At 48.1% G+C, this 10,448-nt stretch overlaps 1 pseudogene; it reads left to right on the top strand.

Annotated features, from left to right (window-relative positions):
* The first annotated feature begins 333 nt into the window (after positions 1–333).
* Positions 334–1,977, top strand: LOC103301696 (D-3-phosphoglycerate dehydrogenase-like; annotated as a pseudogene).
* Positions 1,978–10,448: the final 8,471 nt, after the last annotated feature.

The following is a 10,448-nucleotide window of genomic DNA, read 5'->3' as shown; positions in this document are numbered from 1 at the left end:
GGCACAGTGCCCTAGCACTGACTGCTGAGGAGGCTGTGAATCAGGGCCATAGAGAGGCCTGAAGAGAGAAGCACGGACTGATCCGTTGCCTCTGTGGCAGCTTTTGACCAGCACTTGCCTCTCTCTCTCTCTCCCAGTCTGGCCAGCAGCCGCACATCCATTTCTCTCCAGGACTCCACAGGTCTGCTGATCATCCCCGCCTTTCTGATCAGGCCCTGTTGATAGGCCCAGAGATGCTGACTGGCATAGAAACTGATCAATCAGAACCAAATCTGGGGGCTTAGTGGTGTTTCTGTCCAGGGAGAGCAGTAGATCCAGAGGCTGGCTCCAGCAATGGCCTTCGCAAATCTACAGAAAGTGCTCATCAGTGACAACCTGGACCCTTGCTTCTGGAAGATCTTGCAATATGGAGGGCTGCAGGTGGTGGAGAAGCAGAACCTGAGCAAAGAGGAGCTGATAGCCGAGGTGCAGGACTGCGAAGGCCTTATCATCTGCTCAGCCACCAAGGTCACCGTGGATGTCATCAATGCAGCAGAGAAGCTCCAGGTGGTGGGCAGGGCTGGCACCGGCATGGACAATGTGGATCTGGAGGCCGCCACGAGGAAGGGCATCCTGGTCATGAACATGCCCAATAGGAATAGTCTTAGTGCTGCGGAGCTCACCTGTGGGATGATCATGTGTCTGGCCAGGCAGACTCCCCAGGCAATGGCTTCAAAGAAGGATGGCAAATGGGACTGAAAGAAGTTCATGGGAACCAAGTTGAATAGAAAACCCTGGGAATTCTTGGCCTGGGGAGGATCGGGAGAGAGGTGGCCGTCTGGATGCAGTCCTTCAGGATGAAGACTGTAGGGTATGACCCCATCATCTCACCGGAGGTCTCGGCCTCCTTCAGCATTCAGCAGCTGCCCCTGGAGGAGATCTGGGCCCTCTGTGACTTCATCACTGTGCACACCCCTCTCCTGCCCTCCACAACAGGCCTGCTGAACGACAGCACCTTCGCCCTGTGCAAAAAGGGTGTGTGTGTGGTGAACTGTGCCCATGGAGGGATCATGGATGAAGGCTCTCTGCTCCAGGCCCTGCAGTTGGAGCAGTGGGCAGGCGCAGCGCTGGACGTGTTCACGGAGGAGCCGCCTCAGGACCGTGCCTTGGTGGACCATGAGAATGTCATCAGCTGCCCCCACCTGGGTGCCACCACCAAGGAGGCCCAGAGCTGCTGCGAGGAGGAGATCACTGTCCAGTTTGTGGACATGGTGAAGGGGAGAGCCCTCGCAGGGGTCGTGAATGCCCAGGCCCTTACCAGTGCCTTCTCTCCACACACCAAACCTTGGATTGGTCTGGTAGAAGTTCTGGGGACTCTGATGCAAGCCTGGGCAGGGGCCCCAAAGGGACCATCCAGGTGGTAATGCAGGGCTTATCCCTGAAGAATGCCGGGAACTGACTGAGCCCCACAGTCATTGTCGGCCTCCTCAAAGATGCTTCTAATCATGTGGATGTGAACTTGGTGAACTCCAAGCTGCTGGTGAAGGAGGCCAGTCTCAATGTAACCATCTCCCATAACCGCACTGTGCCAGGAGAGCAAGGATGTGGGGAAGGGCTCCTGAGCATGGCCCTGGCAGGTGCCCCTTACCAGGCTGTGGGCTTTGTCCAGGGCACCACACCTGTGCTGCAAGCACTCAGCAGAGCTGTCTTCAGACCAGAAGTGCCTCTCTGCAGGGGGTCTGTCCCTGCTCCTGTTCCAGGATTAGCCCTCCAACCCTGCCATGCTGCCTACCATGATTGGGCCCCTAGCAGAGGCAGGTGTGCAGTTGTTGTCCTACCAGACCTCAGTGGTGTCCGATGGGGAGACTTGGCACGCCATGGGCCTCTCCTCCCTGCTGCCCAGCCTGGATGCCTGGAAGCAGCATGTGACCGAGGCCTTTCAGTTTCATTTCTGACCTTGGGGCTCACCAGGACCAGCCTTGGGGGCTTTGTGATTAACATTGACAGGTCACATTCCTGGGGCTGACACCACTCATGTGGTCTGACCCCTGTAATAACCACTTAATAAACAGCCCACCCTTCCCCCGTCCCCCAAAAAAAGAACCAAATCTGGGTCAACTGTGAGGAGCCAATGGCTGCCTAGGAGGAGGAGCTTTTCATGCTGACTGGCATAGAAAATGACCAATCAGAACCAAATCTGGGTCAACTGTGAGGAGCCAATGGTTGCCTAGGAGGTGGAGCTTTTGACGCTGACTGGCATAGAAACCGACCAATCGGAACCAAATTGGCCGGCGGAGGAGGGCAGTTGGGGGCGAGATCAGGCTGGCAGGGGAAGGCAGTTGGGGGCAATCAGGCTGGCAGGGGAGGGCAGTTGGTGTGAGATTAGGTCGGCAGGGGATGGCAGTTGGGGGCAAGATCAGGCTGGCAGGGGAGAGCAGTTGGGGGCGAGATCAGGCCGGCAGGGGAGGACAGTTAGGGGTGATCAGGCAGGCAGGCAGGCAAGTGAGCGGTTAGGAGCTGGCAGTCCCAGATTGTGGGATTGGGCCTAAACTGGCAGTCAGACATCCCCCAAGAGGTCCCCGATTGGAGAAGGTGCAGCCTGGGATGAGGGAACCCCCCCCCCTCCATGCATGAATTTCATGCACTGGGCCACTAGTATGAGATAAAAAGGCAAGATTAGTGGCTTGGTGGTTGAGCATCTACCTATGAGCCCAGGAGGTCACAATTTGATTGATTCCTGGTCAGGACATATGCGTGGGTTGCAGGTTCCATCCCCAGTGCAGGACATGCCAAAGGGGTGTGTGTGACAGATCTGAAATCAATTATATATATACATATCAATGTTTCTGAAAGTTTGGCCTTGCATCCATATCATCAAGTCTCACTGGCATGTTGGAATTATATTTTTATTTGGAATGTTGACCAAAACATGAGAATTTCCATGATTAAATAGCAACTCAGATGATTCCTGTGCATCACAATTTTGAGAAATACTGGCCTAGATGTTCCTTTAACCCTAATCAGGGCAGATGGCCAAAGAGACAATGATTGCCCAGTGAGAGGGAGTAAAATCCATTTCCAGGGCAGAGGTGCCAGGGACCTTTTGGCCAATGAGGGAACTTTGCCTTCCTCTTTAAGGAAGGGCCAGACTCCAACCTCAGTCATTTCTTCAGCTGTTCTCAAGTTCCCAAGACTCTGGACCCTCAGACCTTGGCTACCTAAGGAACATCCTAGGCCACATGCAGAGGGAATCCCAGGTCCCCCCTGCTGAGAGGCAGTCTAATACCAGCTGGGCAGGAAGAAGCTGCTGACACCCCTAGTCCTACAACTTCACTTTTTGTCCCACTTCCCCTGCCAGAGTTTAAAAAAAAAAAAAAACACATCAGAACTTGCTGGGAGCATTTCAGAGCCCCAGGTGTGGGTGGAGAGTGAGGGTAGAAACTCCCTTGTGATGGTATGCAGATTTCCAGTCTGAGTCTCACCTTTGGAATGAAAGAAATTAACCCAGAAGCACTCACTGTGCCAAATCATTTGCCCAACCCAGTGAATTTGTGTAGCTAGTATTTATTGACACCCCCACTGAACCAGGTACTGTATTAAACTCTTCACTTACATTATCTCATTCAGTCCTTACAAGGACATTTGAAAGTGAGATCTCTTACTCCCATTTTTCATTCTCTAGACAGAGTCTTTTGCTCAAGGCACACAGCCAAGTACAAAGACTCACTTTGAACCTGGGCAGTCTGACTCCAGAGTTTATTCTCCCTAACCAAGAATGGTATAAGAAATGGGGATGGAGGGCCTGGCCAGAGTGTCTCAGTGGTTGAGCATTGACTCATGAACCAAGAGGTCAACGGTTCAATTTCCTGGTCAGGGAACATGCCTGGGTTTCAGGCTTGATCCCCAGTGTGGGGCGTGCAGGAGGCAGCTGATCAATGATTCTCTCTCTTCATTGATGTTTCTATCTCTCTCCCTCTCCCTCTCCCTTCCTCTGTAAAATCAATAAAAATATATTTGAAAAACAGAAATGGGGATGGAAGAAGTGTGGGGAGATGGTGTGTGGTCAGGGATGGGCCTGTGAGAAGATGCAAGATTGAGTGAGGGGCAGGCAGGGGTGTTGATAGTGACTGCAGTGCTAGAAAACTGGAGCTAGTGTAGGAGTTGGGATGAGAGTGAGGAAGGAGGCATTAGATACAGTAGGGTGTGAGCAAGGACCAGGTCAAGGAGAGGATAGAGCTCAGGGACGGGGCTTGGAGGGGATGTGTCTAGAAGTGAGGATCAGGGTTGGGGGAACTTTTTGGAGAAAGTAAGTCTCTGAACAATGTGAAACTTAGGGAGCAGATGAAGCTCAATGATGAAGTTCAGTTGAGGGTTAAGGAATATATGAGAAGCAAAGATGTCATTGGGTGCTGGTCTGGGGTCAAGCCCAGGAAGGATGTGAAGGTAAGTGCTGGGGTTGGAGTGGGAAGACTCCAGGAGAGTGATTGAAGCTCCATATTGTCACCATGGGCTGGCCTGGGGTGAGAATATCACAGCCTGAGAGGCTTCAGGCTTGGATTAGAATTAGGATGAGGTAAGAGTCACTGCCTTGGTTTCCACCATCGCACCTTTACCAACTGCCTTCTTAGGTACTCTCTCTGTTTGCTTGTTTATTGTCTCTTTTTCCAACTAGAATGGAAGCAGGGCATAAACTTGGTCTGATTGATTCACCCTTATGTCACCATAACCAAGCATAATACCTGGAACACAGGAGTTGCTCAATTAAATGCTCAGGGGCAAGACTCAGGGAAGGGATGGCAGATTAAGACATAGGGTGTGACTTTTGCTAGGATGTAGACTCCGTGGTGAGATGACTTCCAGGATGAGTGATGTTGAGGGAGGAGTGAGGGTCTGGAAAGATGTGAAGCTCAGAAATGAGGTGCCTTTCAGGTTCATGATGAGTCAGAAGAATGGAGTGAGGGGTTGAGGAGGAGATAAGACTTCAGGAGATCTGGTATATGTACATTCTTTGTGATTTCAATATCTACATAGATAATTCAACTTTCTGTTTTCTGTTTCAGTCCCTTGACCTACTCTCCACCAATGCTCTTCCGTGCTCCCAACTCTCATGGTCACATCCTAAGACCTTGTCATGATCTATCATCACCACCTCTCCAGGATCCCCATTATATGATGCTTTCTGAAAACCAGCTCATTCCTTTTAGTATTACATGAACTCCAAAAATCCTTTGACCACATTTGGGACCCTTTAAACAACAATCCTACTGTTTTTTCACTATCCTTTACCAAACCCCGACTATCCTTATTTCCATCCTTACCCAGCCTAAAATTCACAATCAATTATTGTTGCCCTAAATCCACAAGAAACTTCTGTGTTCCTCTCTCTGTCATATCTTTGGACTCATTTAGCAAAATTCAACCTGATAAAATCCAACTTTCCAACTACTCTGGATTGAATGTGGCTGGAGAAACCCATGCAGACATGCTGAGTAATTTCACTTTAAATTAATAGCCATTAAACCTCAAGTGGACCCTTAATGCAGACCAATAATCCTGCTACATTTCCAGCCTCCTCATCTCCCAGAAGACTATTTCAAGCCTTCTCTCCTTAAACCACCAACAGCCCTCTCTCACCCCCACTGGCAGTTGGCATCCTGGTGTCCTGTTTTGCTGACAAAATAGAAGTAATCAGAAGAGAACTGCTCCAAGCTCTACCATTACCCCTCATACCTACCTGCATCTGTGCACCTCTCTCTTTTGCATCAACAGTTTTTCCCTCTTTACTGGCTCATTGGCACACAAACATGTTACCATGATTTAATTTTTTCCATGTTAAAAAATACTTTTTGTCTCCCTTATAGCTCCCAAACCACCACTCTCCCCTTTCTCTGCTGTCCTTTACAGCAAAACTCCTCAAAAATGGTTTTCAGTCACTACTCACTACTTTCAATTTCTCTTTTACTACTCTTGATTGAAAGCACTCTGATCCACCTTTATGCCCCCATGTCTCCCTGGACATTGCTCTTGAAGGTTACCAATGACCTTCATATTAGTAAACACAATGGTCAATTCTTTATCCTCCTCTTCCTTGCTCAGTCACTAGGATTTGAAAAATTGATCACTTTCATGGTCTCATTTTCTGGCTCCTTCTCATCTACCCCATCTCTAAATGGTGGACTGCTCAGGCTTGATTCTTGGGTTTTCTTTTTCTGTATTCACTTCCTCGCTGATCCCATCCAGTCTCATGACTTTTTTTGTTGATGGGTATTTTTTATTTTATTTTTTATTTATTGTCTAAAGTTTTACATATGTCTCCTTTTCCCCCTGATTGAAACCCCCCCCTCAGCCATTCCCACCCCGGGCAAACCCCCACTGCCCCAGTGTCTGTGTCCATTGGTTATGTTAATATGCATGCATACAAGACCTTTGATTGCTCTCCAACCTTTCTCTATTGATTTTTAGAGAGAGTGGAAGGGAGGGGAGGGACACAGAAAGAGAAACATTGATGTGAGAGACACATGGATTGGTTGCCTCCCACGTGAGCCCCAAAGAGGGCGGGGGATCAAACCTATAACCCAGGTACATACCCTTGACTGAGAATCCAACCTGCGACTCTTTGATTCATTGGTTGACACTTTAACCACTGAGCAAAACAGGCCAGGGCCAGACTCATGACTTTTAATACTGATTAGATCAGTGATGGCGAACCTATGACACGCGTAGCCATTTCTGATGACACGCGGCCGCATGCCGAGGATGAAACATTTGCTGCTCCTGAGGATGAAACATTTGCGACTAGAGTCTTGGAGTTAGTTTTTTCCTCAAAGTGACACACTACCCGAGTTATGCTCAGTTTTTTGGCAAAGTTTGACACACCAAGCTCAAAAGGTTGCCCATCGCTGGATTAGATACTACTTATTTTCCAATTATATCTCCATCTCTGATGTTGCTTCAAACTCCAGACTCCTCATCCAACCTACTTCATCATTCATTTTCTCAGAGCTGTCCTTGACTCCTGTCTTTCTTTCATAGCCCATTATCAATCTGTCATCAAACACTAATGATTCTACCAGCAAAATCAACATAGAATCTGCCTACATCTCATTGCATCCACTGCATTAGCTCATGTATGCCACCACTGTCTCCCACCTGGATTATTTCAATAGTCCCTAAATAATCTCCCTGCTTCCACCCTCATCTCTCTTCAATCTGTTCTCATAAAGCAGTCAGATTGATGATATATATGAAAATAGAAATTAGATCATATTACCATTTACTTCAGACCCATCAATGTCTCTCCACCTCATGCTAACAGCTAAAGTCTTCACAATGACCTGTAAAACTGCATGATCTCTAGCCGCCCCCATCATGGCTTCTCTGGTCACATTTTTCACCAACTCCCTCTCTCACTCTCTTCATGTCAGCATATCAGCCTCCTGCTCTGACTCAAGGAATTGCTAAGGCATGCCTCTGATTCCGGGGCTTTTGCACATGTGGATCCTGGAACATTTGGCCCCTCATCCCCTTTAGGTCTTGGCTCAAATGCTATCTTCTCAGTAGTGTCTTTCATGGCCACTATATTTAAACATTCCATGACCAAAGACCCTTCTCTGCTTAATTTTTCTTCATAGCACTAATCATCACTTAACATCCAGTATTTATGACATCTTTATTTGTCTAATCTCCATGATAATAAGAGCTTTTGTTTGTTTGTTTTGTTGATTTCTGCAATCCTGGGTCCTAGAAAAGTACTTAGCACACAATAGCTCTGATTAAATACTCTGCTCGAGGCTAGAAGTCTGAGATCTAGGTATCAGCAAGGTCAGTTTATTCAGAGGCCTTTCTTCTTGGCTTGTAGATGGCTGTCTTCTCCCTGTGTCCTCACATGGTTTTCTCTTTGAATGTGTGTCTTAATCTCCTCTTGTTATAAGGACATGAATTATATTGGACTAAGGCCCAGCCAAATGGTCCAATTTTATCTTAATTGCCACTCTAAAGAGTCTATCTCCAAATATGGTCACATTCTAGGGTAAGGGGGTTAGAACTTCAACACATGGATTGGGGGTGGGGGGTGGGGTGGGCAGCACAATTCAGCCCATAACACTTGGTTAATCAGTTGGCAGAGGTGAATTGAGGCTCTTATGGTATATGAATCAGGGTTTAGGATTAGAGATCAGAGATGGAGTGAGGTTTAGTGAGGACATAAGGGGATGGAGAGCAACAGAGTTCATAAAAGGTTCAATTCTGGAATGAATGAGGTTTGGGCAGAGTAAGGCACCAGGAGTGAATGAGGCTGGAAGAGGGTACTTGCCTCAGCCAAAGGATGACACACAGGGATGGGATTAGGAGAGGCTATGTAGAGGAAGATGAAGAAATTGGTGCATTGAGGGATGAGGTCAAGGTTTGAAGAGAAAGGGATGAGGAGGGTCAGAAGAGTGGCAAGGTGGTTAAGACCCTGAGATAGGGTCAAGGAAGTTGGGAATATCACTGATGGGCAAGATCACCTACATGCTTTGCAGGGTCCAGTGCAGGTCTCTTTTTCAAAAAGTATTGAGAACTGCAAGATGGCAAAAGCCAAGCCTTAAACCAAGCATAGGGAACATTTCTAAGTATTGGACCCTGTCCAACTTCATAGTTCCAACACCCATGAAGCTGGTCCTGCCAAATGGGATCTAGATCAGAAATGGATACAGGTTAGAAGTTTGAACAAGGTTGGAGTAGAAGGTCTGTCCTCTCACACCATACTAGGAATTTTTATTGAAATATGATCTGCCTTTTGTCCTCTTTTGAAATTCTTAGCAACCATATTGTACACTTCTTTTTTTGTGTGGCTGGGTCCTCCCATGGTCCTTAGTGCACTACATATGTGATATTGATGTGTGCCAAGGTGAGTTTGTTGAGATTGCCAATGCAGCGACTAAGAGAAGGGTTCATGATGAAAGTGATGGAGATAGGGGAGAATGAGTGAAGGCTCACAGTAAGACGAGAACATCTCTCCAGAATTTAGATAATAAGGATCTAAACTGTGCCAGTAGACGCGGGGAGGTTAAAGTAACCTTGATTTGGTTGGGAACAACAACAAAAAAAGTGCACCAAATCGCCCAGTTCCTGGCTAAGGCAGATAAGTCAGTGGCCAAGCCCTTCCCATCATAGTGCAGAGAGGGGCTATTCATATCAAGGTCTAAAAGCAGGGGAGAGGTGGGGAGGAAGGGCCTCAGCCCTCCCCAGACAATCCCCAGAAGTGCCTGAAGCCATCTCAAGGGGAGTTAGAAAGACTTCTGAGAAAGCCAGGATCTAGAGGAAGCCAAGATTCAGGCTCCCCATAAAGGAAGCGGGGGGAGGGGTGGGGTGGGGGAAGGGTGGGGGAAAGGGAGCAGAATTGCTGGTGGTGCTGGGGATATCTTGGTGTTAAGGTGAAGGCTGAGCTTCACTCCAACTCCGCACATTAACCCATCCTCTCCCACCTCAGCTTTGCAAGTATCTAGTCACCTTGCTGCAGATGAGGCTTTGTGTTGGATGCTAGGGACACATGAAGAGACAAGGTGTCTGACCCCAAGCTAGAGGAGGCAAGTGTGCACCCCATGAACAACCAAATGCAGTACATCTGGATGTGGCCAAAGTTGACCTGTATTAGACTCATACTAAGCACCAGGCGCACTTGATATGATTATCCCATTTCCCCTCCTTACCACCTTTTGAGGCAGGTACCATTATCATTATTCTCATTTGACAGATGAGGAAACTGAGATGCAGACAGGTTAAATCACTTGCTGAGGATCACAGTGCTGATCAGTGGTATTGCCAAGTGGTACCACAGGCAGCATGCTGCAGAGATGCTGCTCTGAATCCTCCCCACCCTTGGCATCCACAGATGCACCCCCATTTATAGTCTCTGCAGACTGAATGCTGAGAACGTAACAGTCAACACAGGTGGGTGTGGATAATCCCAGAAGACCTCAGAGTAGAGATGTCATCTGAGCTATGTGGGAAGAATGAATACAGTGCACAGAGGCTGGCAGTGGGAGGAAAGGCATTCTGGGCTGAGAGGGAACTATTAGACTGGTGATATTGGAGCCAAAAACTTATGTAGGGGGGCTGGGAGGACAGCAGAAGCCATAGACCCCTTCTTCATACACTGAAAGCTGTGCAAAGTCTCCTGTGAATATAGTGGTTAAGATCAGGATGGGGACATGGTGGTGGGCTAGGAGACCCAGAAAGTGAATTCCTAAAGATCCCCAAATAGTTTCCCCTATCAACCATGACCCAGGTTCCCTCCCCGTGAACCGAGGGTGCCTCTAAAACATATACAGTCTTTGGGCCCCAAAGAAGTCCTATTCTCATTCTCAGGTAATGTTGATTTTTTTTTTCCCTGTGGTAGCTTACTCCACAGGCTAGGGGCTGTGCTCCTTTTGCTTTCAATGGAGGAAGGGTGCCAAGGGTCTATCCTGGGCAAGGAGGGAGCTCCTGCA

This window comes from Eptesicus fuscus, chromosome 1 (assembly GCF_027574615.1).
Source record: "Eptesicus fuscus isolate TK198812 chromosome 1, DD_ASM_mEF_20220401, whole genome shotgun sequence".
Lineage (NCBI taxonomy): Eukaryota > Metazoa > Chordata > Mammalia > Chiroptera > Vespertilionidae > Eptesicus > Eptesicus fuscus.
This window is presented reverse-complemented; position numbering and strand designations above follow the sequence as displayed.